Raw genomic sequence first — 13073 nt, forward strand, 5'->3', positions numbered from 1 at the left:
CACCTATAACAACATTACTGAAGAAAGATGCATTTTCTTGGACTCCAGAAGAAACTAAGGCCTTTGAGAATCTTAAAGAGGTAACGTGCCAAGCAACGGTCTTAGCTACGCCATACTTCACAAAAACCTTTATTGTGGAATGTGATGCCTCAGGAAATGGAATTGGTGTTGTTTTAATGCAAGAAGGAAGACCCATTTCTTTTGAAAGTCGTCCAATCAAAGGAAAGTATTTAAACAAAGATATTGATGAGAAGGAAATGTTGGCAATACTACATGCACTTAAGAAATAGTGACCTTACCTAATGGGAAGGCACTTCAAGGTAAAAAAAGATCATGGTAGTCTTAAATACTTTTTAGAACAAAGATTATCTTCAGAGGAACATCCAAAATGGGTCACAAAGATGTTGGATTATGATTTTGAAATCATCTACAAAAAAGGGAAGCAACATTTTGTTACAAATTCACTCTCAAGAAAGGATGGGGATGTGTAAGCATTACTTTGTGCCATTTCTATTATCCAACCAGATTGGATAATCGAAGCGAGGGATGAATGGAAGTGTTAGGTCCCTTTAATAATAGTTATTCCCCCATTACTATTGTCATTTTAGCCCTTTTTGTTATTATTGTGCCCCATAGAAGCCCAATAGTGTTATTTTTGTGCCCTTATATTATTATTGTTATGTTGGCTTTGATTATATTGTGACCCCTTAGACTCCTATATATAGAAAGGAGGTTTTGTAATTTGTATCATCCAAGAATTGTTCATTTGTGTCATTTAAAGGAGGTTTCCACCTCAAAGAGGCTAATTTATGTCGTTGATCTATCTTTTATATCAGTTTTGTGAGTTGGTTTCATAACATTTGTTATCAGAGCTTTGGATTCTAGGGTTTTACTGCTCCAAAATAGGGGAGCGTGGAATTTTTGCTATAACCTTTTTCTACGACGTTTCAGAAGTTAAATCAAAAACCCGTTTGAGACGAAATCTCAATGATCCTCAGATCTGAATTTAAGATCGTTTATTGCTATAGTTGTCGAGATATAATCCAAGGAATGCAGGCTTTTTGCAGGCTCCCGAATTACATCCAAAATAGTTGACCTTGGTAAAATTATCATAACTTTCTCTTTGAGTATCAGATTGAAATTGCGTAAGAAGTTACAGAAAGAGGAAAGATGGTAGTGTTATGTGCATCATTTTCAGGTCCGAAGGTTGAAAAAATGATACGTGGAACTTCGTACAACTTTGCTCTACTGAAAAAGTGTATAATCTGGCCATCTTGGGAGATTGGGCATAACACTTTTTTGGAGAATCCAATTTCAATCAAACTTATGGCATTGGAAAGAGGAATTTTAGGGATACCACAGTTACCAATGTTAGACATTGGAGATCTTAAATTTCATAGATACATCAGATACAATATCAAGCTCCTATAAAGTGAAAAAATGTGTGTAGTGTTTTTTAAATTTTGCATAAGTTTGGTTTGAAAAATTAGTTTGAAGAAATTCAAAGCGCATAGTGAAGCATAATTATCATTAATTGATGCCCCGAAGAAAGAAAATGGAAACACCTAGTAAGAAACATGAAATCTCTAGCATGACTCATGAAGAAGAGGAAGAAATGCAACATGATATATCAAAATTACGAGACCAAGTGCAACAAAATTCACTCTCAAACAATGTAATAGAAGCTAATATGGATGGTTTAAAGAAAGATGTAGAAGCTAAGATGGATGGCATGGAAGCTAAGATGGATGGTTTAAAGAAAGGCATAGAAGCTAAGATGAATGACGTGGAAGCTAAGATGAATGAAGTGGAAGCTAAGATGGATGTCATGGAAGCTAAGATGGATGGTTTAAAGAAAGGCATGGAAGCTAATATGGATGGTTTAGAAGAAAATTTAAAGGCAACATGGAAGATTTGAAGACAAATTTGAAAAATTTAATACAAGAAATTCTTACTAATGGTGAAAGGGTAGTAAAGGAAACTCAAGATGAGAACAAAATAAATGTTAATCATGATTTCAGAGACTCTAACATTGGATCAAAGACGCACCATGTTCCAAATATCAATATGAGGAAGTTTGATTGCAAGGATCCCGTAACATGGATACTACAGATGGAGCAATATTTCGATCTCCATAATGTGAAAAACACACAAAAGGTACGCATTGAAACTTTATATTTGGAACCAAATTAGTTTGTATGGTATCAATGGCTTTTCTCTTGTAAACAAATTATCACTTGGGAAATTTTTACATATGAAATGATAGCACATTATGAGGATACAAAAAGCAACACTTTTTTTAGCCAATTGATAAATCTCAAACAAAAGGGTTCAATAATGGAGCACAATGAGGACTTCTAGAAATTGAATATAAGGGTAAAAGATATTCCAAAGGAGCATAGGATTGATGTGTTCATAGGGACTTTAAAGAATAACATCCAACATGAGGTTCACCTTTGGCAACCTAATTCATTGGAGAAGGCATTCACGTTGGCAAGAAAAATGGAAAGCAAAATTATGGCAACAAGGAAGCCTACCACTCACAATTATAAATATGGAAGTGTTTTTGGCCCTAGCCTTCCACAAACTACAAGGTTGACACCACAACAATTGGAAGAAAAAAGAGAAAAATGGCTTTGTTACAGTTGCTAGGTCATGTTATATTATTTCTAGGGGGGATTATAGGGGGAGCGTAGCCAACCTCTACGGGGTCCGGGGCAGTGCCTTAGGTGGGCGAACCTACCTATGGTTTTGTGCATGGATTTCATACATGGTTTTGGGCGTGATGGTTTTCGGTCCATGGTATTTTGTATATCCGATCAAGGGAACTACGATTATGTTCTAATTCAGGGTTAATGGATTGGGGTTTATGGATTTTGTGACATGTATATATATGTATTTTAACATTGAAAGGAACATAATAAAAAATCAATTTGGTAGTCCCGGTTTTGGGATCCAGGGGAAAATCTTTGTGTATATTTGTTTTATGTTATATACTCTCACCATTGTTTATTTTCTATTTTTAGAATTCTTATGCGAGTCATTTATGTACTGGGTTAAAACCTACAACAACTGTGATAAAAAATACACTAAAGGTCATAAGTGTGCTGAGAATAAATTATTTTACATAGATTATGAAGACGAGGAAGAAAAGGAACAAGAAATGTCAAAAGAAGAGGAAATACACCAGGAACAAACCCTAGAGAAAGAAGAAATGAATCTGACCATATCTTGTAATGCATTGGCTAGAATTACCACTCCTCAAACTACCAAGATACAAGGACATATCAAGAAGAAAAAGGTAATAGTGTTCATTGATTCAGGAAGTACCCATAATTTTATTTATTTTAAGAAAGCCAAGGAATTTAATTGCTTCCTATATCCAGCACCAGAATGTCAAGTGACAGTTGCAAGTGGAGGAACCATAAATTGCCCCAGAAAGTGCCACAATATCAAGCTATCCATGGGAGAATATGTATTGAATAGCCCAATGCTTTACATTCCAATGGTGGTGTTGATGTTGTACTAGAAGTCCAATAGATACAATCCTTGGGTACAATAGCTTTTAATTTTCAAGAACTTTTCATGAATTTTTCTTCAAAGGAAAGGAAGTTGAATTAAGGGGTATTGCAGGGGAGCCAGTAAATATAATCAACTCTAACAGAATGAAAAATATTCTAAATAAAGAATAACGAGGCATAATTTCACAATTATTTTCACTGGAGGTTCCCACATCAAAATCATCTATTTCTCCATATCTCCAAAAATTCTTGGACAATCATTCTAAGATATTTGAGACTCCCAAAGGCCTCCCACCTATTCATGATCATGAACATGTTATTCATTTGATTCTAGGAAGTGTTCCTCCAAACATCAAGCCTTACAGATATCCCTATCCCCAAAAGAGTGAAATTGAACATATGGTTGCAGAAATGCTAGACGCTGGTATAATTCAAACTAGTAAAGTTCTTTCTCTACTCTAGTAGTATTGGTTCACACAAAGGATGGATCATGGTGCATGTGTCTGGATTCTAGGGAGCTCAACAAGCTCACTATTAAAGATAAATTTCCCATTCTTGTCATTGATGAATTATTGGATGAATTGCATGGATTAATTTACTTCACCAAGTTGGATCTTTGTTCAGGATATCATCAAATCAGAATGAAGACTGAAGACATCTCGAAAATATCGTTTAGAACTCATGAGGGTCATTATGAAATTTTGGTCATGCCTTTTGGCCTTACCAATGCACCTTATACATTTCAAGGTTTGATGAATTTCATTTTCAAACCCTTCCTTAGAAAATTTGTGTTAGTATTTTTTGATGATATACTAATCTACAACAAGTCTTGGAAGGATCATGTTCAACATGTTGACAGGGTGCTCAAACTATTGGAGGAGAAACAATTATACGCAAAAAGCTCCAAATATTTCTTTGGAGTACAAGAGGTAGAGCCTAGCAAAATTAAAACCATTAAGCAATGGAAAATCCCCATAATCCATAAAGCATCTGTGAGGATTTCTTGGGTTAACAGAGTATTATTGCAAGTTTGTTAATAATTATGGGAGAATAGGAGCACCTCTATCAACATTATTGAAGGAAGATGCATTTTCATGGACTCCAGAAGAAATGAAGGCCTTTGAACATCTTAAATAGGCAATGTGCCAAGCACCGGTCTTAGTTACATCGAAGTTTACAGAAACCTTTATTGTGGAATGTGATGCCTCAGGAAATGGAATTGGTGTTGTTTTAATGCAAGAAGAAAAACCCATTTCTTTCTAAAGTCGTCCAATCAAAGGAAAGTATTTACACAGAGCTATTTATGAGAAGGAACTGTTGGCAATACTACATGCACTTAAGAAATGACGACCCTACCTAATGGGAAGACACTTCAAGGTAAAAACGGATCATGATAGTCTTAAATACTTTTTAGAACAAAGATTATATTCAGAAGAGCAGAAAAAATGGGTCACAAAGATAATGGGTGATGACTTTGAAATCATTTACAAAAAATGGAAGCAAAGGGATAAACAAAGCAAGGGATGAATGGAAGAATGATGTGTGCACTCATTCAAAAGTTACAACAAGATCTCAGTACATCTGATAGATTTAGCTGGAAAAATGATTCGTTAGGGTACAAAGATTGCTTATACCTATGTAAGAATTCCCTACTCAAACAAAATATTCTTATGGAATTCACACCTCTCCCTTAGGAGGGCACTCGGGATTTCTAACAACTTACCGTAGGGTTAACAAGAAATTTTTTTAGGATGGCCTTAAATCAGATATTCAAACGTTTGTGGTAGAATTTTTGGTTTTCCAACAAAATAAAGTTGATATAATTAAGACCCCAGATCTATTACAACCTTTATCCATTCCAAGCCAACGTTGGGAGGAGGTTTCAATGGATTTTATCATAGGTTTACCCAAGTCCATAGGAAAGAGTGTTATCATGGTGGTAGTTGACAAACTTACCAAGTATGCACACTTTTGTGCATTATCTCATCCATTTAAAGTGAGTACAGTTTCTACTACATTTATGGAAACAATACAAAAGCTACATGGAAACCCGAAGATTATTGTAAGCGATAGAGATCCCATTTTCACTCGAAATTTTTGGACATAATTATTTTCTTGTCTTGGTACTTAGTTAGCTCATAGCTCATCTCATCATCCTCAATCCGATGGGAAAATAGAGATAGTAAACAAATATTTGGAAGGATATGTCCATTGCTTTGTATCTAATAAAAAAAAACAATGGGTTAAATGGTTGCCTCTGATTGAATGGTGGTATAACACTTCCTTCCATACTTCAGCAAAAATGACCCCATTTATGGCACTTTATGGATATCATCCACTGTCCATCACATCATATTTAAGAGAAAGTTCTAAGTTTCAAGCAGTGGAAGATCACATCGATCATCAACAACAAGTTCTCCAACTCTTAAAGGATAACCTCACTTTGGTGCAGAATAGAATGAAACAATAGGCAGATCAACATCGCAGCGAAATAAGTTTTGATGTAGGTGATTGGGTATTCCTATGGCTACAACCATATAAACAAATGTCCCTCAAACAAGTTAAGAAGGATAATAAATTATCACCAAAGTATTATGGTCTGTACAAGGTGTTGCAAAAGATAGGTACTATGGCATACAAATTGGAGCTTCCTGCAGTTTCCCGAGTGCACCCAGTTTTCCATGTTTCATGCTTAAAGAACATTATAGGTGACAATCTCCCAGTTCAAACAATATTGCTAGAACTTGATGAGGAAGGAAAAATTATATTGGAGCCTGAAGCAGTCACAGAAACAAGAACTCGACAACTATGAAATCGATCAATTTCAGAGTATATCATCATGTGGAAGAACTTACCCGCTGAAGATTCCACATGGGAGCATGAGAATTTTATAGAGAAGCATTGAAAACTACTCAAGAGTTGAGGACAACACTTTTTTGAAGGAGAGGGGCATGTTAGGTCCCTATAATACTAGTGATTTCCCCATTACTATTGCCATTGTAGCCCTTATTGTTATTGTTGTGCCCCTATTGTCCCCATATTGTTATTTTTGTGCCCCATAGAAGCCCACTAGTGTTATTTGTGTACTCTTATATTATTATTGTTATGTCAGCTTTGATTATATTGTGACCCCTTAGACTCCTATATATAGAAAGGAGGTTTTGTCATTTGTATCATCCAAGAATTGTTCATTTGTGTAATGTAAAGGAGGTTGGCCCTTCGAAGAGACTGATTTCTAAGTCATTGATCTATCTTTTCTAGCTTTTTGTGATTTGGTTTCATAACAGGAAGAATGATGAAGAAGTGTGGGCACTTATTCAAAAGTTGCAGCAAGATCCTAGAAGATATGATACATTTAGATGGAAAAATGATGCATTATGTTACAAAGATTTCTTATACCTTTGTAAGAATTCCCAACTCAAACAAAATATTCTTTCTAGAATTGCACACCTCTCCCTTAGGAGGGCACTCTATATTTTTAAAAAATTACCACAAGATTAAGAAGGATTTTTTTTTGGATGGCCTTAAATTTGATATTCAAAAGTTTGTGGCGGAATTCTTGGTTTTCCAACAAAATAAAGTTGATACAATTAAGACTCTGGGTCTATTAAAACCTTTAACCTTTCCAAGTCACCGTTCAAAGGAGGTTTCAATGGATTTTATCACAGGTTTGCTCAAGTCCGAAGGAAAGAGTGTCATCATGGTGGTAGTTGATAGAATTACCAAGTATGCACACTTTTGTGAATTATCTCATCCATTTAAAGCTAGTACATTTTCTATTGCATTTATGGAAACAATTCAAAATCTACATGGAAACCCAAAGATTATTGTAAGTGACAGAGATCCTTTTTTCACTGGAAATTTTTGGATGGAATTATTTCTTGTCTGGGTACGCAATTAGCTCATAGCCCATCTTATCATCCTCAATCAGATGGGAAAACTGAGATAGTAAACAAATGTTTGGAAGTATATATTCATTGTTTTGTATGTGATAAACAAACAAAATGGGCCAAATGGTTACCTCTGGCTGAATGGTGGTATAACACTTCCTTCCATACTGCAGTAAAAATGACCCCATTTATGGAACTCTATGGATATCATCCACCATACATCACGTCATCTTTAAGAGAAAATTCTAAGGTTAAAGCAATGGAAGATCACATAGAGCATCAACAACAAGTTCGCCACTCTTAAAGGATAACCTCACTTTGGCACAGAATAGAATGAAACAATAGGGGGATCAACATCGCAACGACAGAGGTTTTGATATAGGTGGCTGGGTATTTTTACGACTACAACCATACTAACAATGTCCCTCAAGCAAGCTAAGAAGGATAATAAATTATCACCAAAGTATTATGGTCCTTACAAGGTGTTGCAAAAAAATGGTACTATGGCATACAAATTGGAGCTTCCTACATCTTCGAGAGTGCACCTAGTTTTCCATGTTTTATGCTTAAAGAAGGTTATAGGTGACAAGCCCCTAGTTCAAACAATATTTCTAAAAATTGACGAGGAAGGAAAAATCATATTGGAACCTAAAGCATCCACAAAAACAAGAACTTGACAGTTATGAAATCGATCAATTTCAAAGTATCTCATAAAGTGGAAGAACTTACCCATGGAAGATTCCACATGGGAGGATGAGAATTTATACAAAAGCATCTAAAACTACTCAAGCATTGAGGACAACGCTTTTTTTGAAGGAGAGGGGCATGTTAGGTCCCTATAATACTAGTGTATTCCCTCATTGTTATTAGTGTAGCCCCTTTATTTTTATTATTGTGCCCCATAGAAGCCCATTATTCCCTCATTGTTATTAGTGCAGCCCCATTATTGTTATTGTTGTGCCCCATAAAAGCCCACTATTTTTATTGTGGTGCCCTTGCATTATTATTGTTATGTTGGATTTGATTATATTATGACCCCTTATACTCCTATATATAGAAAGGAGGTTGTGTCACTTGAATCATCCAAGAATTGTTCATTATGTAATGTAAAGGAGGTTGCCCCTTCGAAGAGGCTGCTTTTGAAGGTATTGATCTATATTTTCTTCTATTTTGTGAGTTCATTGCATAACAAAATGACTATCCAAAAGAAAAACAATGTACAAATCTTAAATGAATGAAGCCTACCTTTTCTGCAAACACAACTTACATTCCACAACCTTCACTGTCAAAACTTCATACTTCTAAATAACTCATTCAGATCACAATATCATTATAACCATAGATCTATAATTGTTAGTTACTTAAATATATGCAATAAGTAAATAAAAAAACTATATATACCAAAATATCTTCAAATATTTCTAACTTGAGTCTTCTCCTTGCTTCCTAGTGCACACCTATTTCAGATCATATTTAACATAAATAACCCATTCATTTTCACACTTAACACCTTGATCTCCATCTCCTTATATACTTTTTTCCTTTTCCAATACCTCAACTAAGTATTTTGGTAATGTCGTTAGTATTCATTGTTGGGATCAAATAAATGTTGATGCTTCATTTAGTATGGGAAAATACCATGGTAAATACCCATGGTATCTAGATTTCCATGGTTCAGATTCTATATGTGACTTTTTCTCACAGGAACTGTGTATGTATGTGACCCTTCTTCACAGGAACCCTGTATAGTTCATCAAACTTCACTTTTTCCATCCTTTTGTAACTGAAATGCCAATTTGTTCATATCAGCTATACCAACAATCCTGATATCTCCATTTGTTCCACAATCATCATATTACCATCATTGTCGACATCAAGTACATATTATATCAAGTAGGTTTCCATCAACGACAACACATTAGCCATAATTCCAACAATCTCCCCCTTTGGACTTGATGGAAACCACTTTGGTGTTTGGACACCACCTATAAATACCTGCAAAAATACTTGCAAACACTAAGTCTTCTCTCCAAAGTATCTCCAAACACTAAGACTTTTATCCATCTTTGACATAAATGGAAAAGGGTTGAACCAGGCTTAATGAAGTAATTTCCTTATAGTTCTCATTGTTGTAAGTTTGATATGCTGATATGAACTGTGAAGTCTACATGTTCTACATGCTCCCCCTAAGCATATGCTGGAATTTTAAAGATATGCAATAAAAGTAAAAGTCTTTATGACTCACACAAATATGACATTTCCTATCACCAATGACTATATGCCCCCATGATTACATCAATCACCCAATATATTGGGTTTACAAATTTTACATCAATGTCCCAAAATAATGGGATATATATGAGATGACTTGATCCTAATAGCCCATACATGACTAAATTTTACATTGTTTACAACATGGGTCTTTTCATGACCTCTGCATCACGAGAAACACATGATCATAGACATAAATTTCAATAATGAAGTATCCTTTGTAGCAAGACCATGATAGTCATCAAAAATCACTATGCACCATATAGGAATCTACAACATAGTCATTTGATAACAACAACATAGATGTCAACAACATGAACATCATCATCATCAACATGTAAGATAAGACAATGTAGCATCAATTTCTCCAATATCATAAACATGTGACCAAATATGCAGTGTTTCCAAGAAAGTATGAGATAGTGCAATAAATATATGTCAACAACTCATCCCCTTGACCTTATGACATCAAGGTCAACATGCTCTCTCCACATATAGGAGGGGCCACAATCCTCAAGTAGCAAAGCCATATCAATTCGTTGTACCACAACACCATAAGAAACACACATATATATTCTTTACATGCATCAACAACATATGTGAAAAACTCCAACATCACAAGCCATAGAACTGATCAACAACATCTTCAGAGAACATAGCATACATATCTTCAATTTTTAACAAAAACTTCACCAAACTCAAGAAACATATATGCATCATCCATAACTTTACCATATGCAATTCATGCATTATTGATAGTTCATAATATAATGATAGTAGCATGATTATCTTCCAATAGTGAGAAAATGAAATAAGATTGATAATAACAATAATGACCATGAACTCATCATAAACACCATCATGCAACTAGGAGTACTCAAGAAACCATAATGCCAACAATGAACCATTAGAAGAATAACAGATGCTCCCCCTAAAACTATGCCAACTTTTCATCATTAATTCTTGTCACATTATGCCCATCTTGTCAATCAACACAATGCACCATAGAACCATTCCAACAATGACAATAAACTTATCATGAACCAAAATCATTCCTAAGCAGCATATGGGCATCATTAACAGTCTGCAAAAATTCAATATCAGAACCAGAAAGATAATAATAACTGATGGAAGAATATGAGAAGACCCCCTTGAATCTGTGTCACTCCTCTTTCATTACTGAGAGGCATACACAACTGTCTAGATCAAAACTTGTGTATACAAGTGATTGTCTTTCATAAGATCCGTGTACAGAAGATAAAATTCCAATTTTTCATAACCACATCTCCCCCTTAACATGTCATCCCTGTTCCTATTCACTGCTACTTCATCAAATGAAATTTCAGTAATATAAAAATTACCAAAAGAATACCAAAACATCATGGGGAATCATCATTAAGATACATATGCCTAGCTCCCATTGAGATCATAAACAACTGATCCTGTGGACCTAATAATCATCACTTGTGTCTTATGAAGTTATGTATCTCTCATTCACTTCTGTATTCACTATTACAAGTATACCTTAAATACAATACACTTCAATAGAGCCTGTCTTCTTCTAATCTGAATCTGAAAAAGAGGAGCTATGCCTCTTATTTCTACATGACTTCATCTTTACTAGCACATATAATTTGTCTACATTTTTTAATTCTCTTGCTATATCATTTCAAGTTTCTTCTTCTACAACTTTGCATTTATTTGATGTAAACACAATTACATGTCCTTTTTCAACTATTTTACCTACACTTATAGTATTATGTTTTAGCCCTTGAACTAATAATGCACCAACTGCTTTTGTATACTTTTCAAGATTAGCTCTACCTTTTCCTAGAACTTTTGCTGAAGCATTATTTCCAAGAATAACTTTACCATATTTGTTTTTCTTGAGATATTCAAACTTGTTATTATCTCTAGTCATGTGGTGAGAGCATCCACTGTTGATGTACCATTCATCTTCGTCTTCAAATGAGAAAAGAGCAAAGCCACACCTTATTTGTTCTTCTTCCTTTTTCTTAATATGAGAAGTGTTGGTGAATCCATATTTATCATGTATTTTGGTAACAATATTCTTGTCTGGTTGATTTCCTTATATAAAACCAACTTGTTGTATGTGTGAATCCATTGAATTGTTCCTGCATTCTTTGGCTACATGCCCAAACTTGTTACAAGCATAACATCTTACATGACCAGAAAAGGGAGCAAAGGAATCATAATATTTTTGTTTCATATTTCTCCTATAGAAATCAATAGATTTGTGACCAAACATGTTGCAAGAAAAACAATATCCATTAAAGAAACTTAAGTACCTGGGAGCTGATGATATTCTTGTGAAGTGGTTATTTTCTTGAGATAAAAACAATCTACTTCTGCAATGTGTCCATAGTTATGACATATAAAACATTCAACACCATTTTCCAAAGGAGAGAATCGATTGATACTTCTATAGTTTGGAGAAAATTCTTTCCTTTGAAAATTTTCTTTCTTTGGTTACTGGAATGGTTGACTTCTTAATTCTTTACCCATTTTTTTAGATTTTTATTTGATAATATCATAATTTTTTTCACAATCTTGTGAGCTAGATTCTCCTTTTCTCATCTCAAAGGTTGTTAATATTCCATGGAGGTGTTCAAGAATAAGTTTATTCAAATCCTTCATTTCTTCAATGACAAAGACTTTGGAATCGAAATTTGGAGTTAGTGATCTAAAAATATTTTCAACAATAGTAGAATCTTTTATTTCATCACCAAGATTTTTCATTGAGTTAATAATCTCACCTACTCTCAGGAAAAAGCTTACAATTCTTTCATCATGCATGCATTTTGAGAATCTCATACTCAATTCGATATGTTTGAAGTTTAGTACTTTCTACCTTAGTGTCACCTTCATAGCTTTGGATGAGCTTATCCCATATTTCCTTTGCAGTGCTCAACCAAACGTCCCAAGATAGAATTTACAACCTTTGCATTGATCTCATACTGCTTCTTCCCTGCAATATCTATGGGAATAGAGGTTGGGTATTGATATCCACCTTCAACAATTGCCCATACATTAGCTCTTAGTGCCTGCAAATATGATCTCATTCTAATTTTCCAAAATACAAAGTTAGTTCCATTAAACAAAGGTGGCCTGATAGAATATACTCCCTCTAGACTGCCCATATTGATATATCTACCTTTAAGTGATCACGCTTCTTCTGAGGGACCTGCTTTGATACCAATTGTTAGGAAAGATACCGGGGGGGGTGAATTAGTATTTTTAATCCACTTTAACTTTTCATTTCATATTCTAAATTATGTACGATATTGTTCTTAATGCAACCCTCATGTGTACATGACTTCTGTGAAGTAAAACCGCGTATATCCAGTTTACTTGATTTATCATCAATTCC

This window comes from Pinus tabuliformis, chromosome 6 (assembly GCF_031772625.1).
Source record: "Pinus tabuliformis cultivar Carrire ecotype Pingquan chromosome 6, CPIR1, whole genome shotgun sequence".
Lineage (NCBI taxonomy): Eukaryota > Viridiplantae > Streptophyta > Pinopsida > Pinales > Pinaceae > Pinus > Pinus tabuliformis.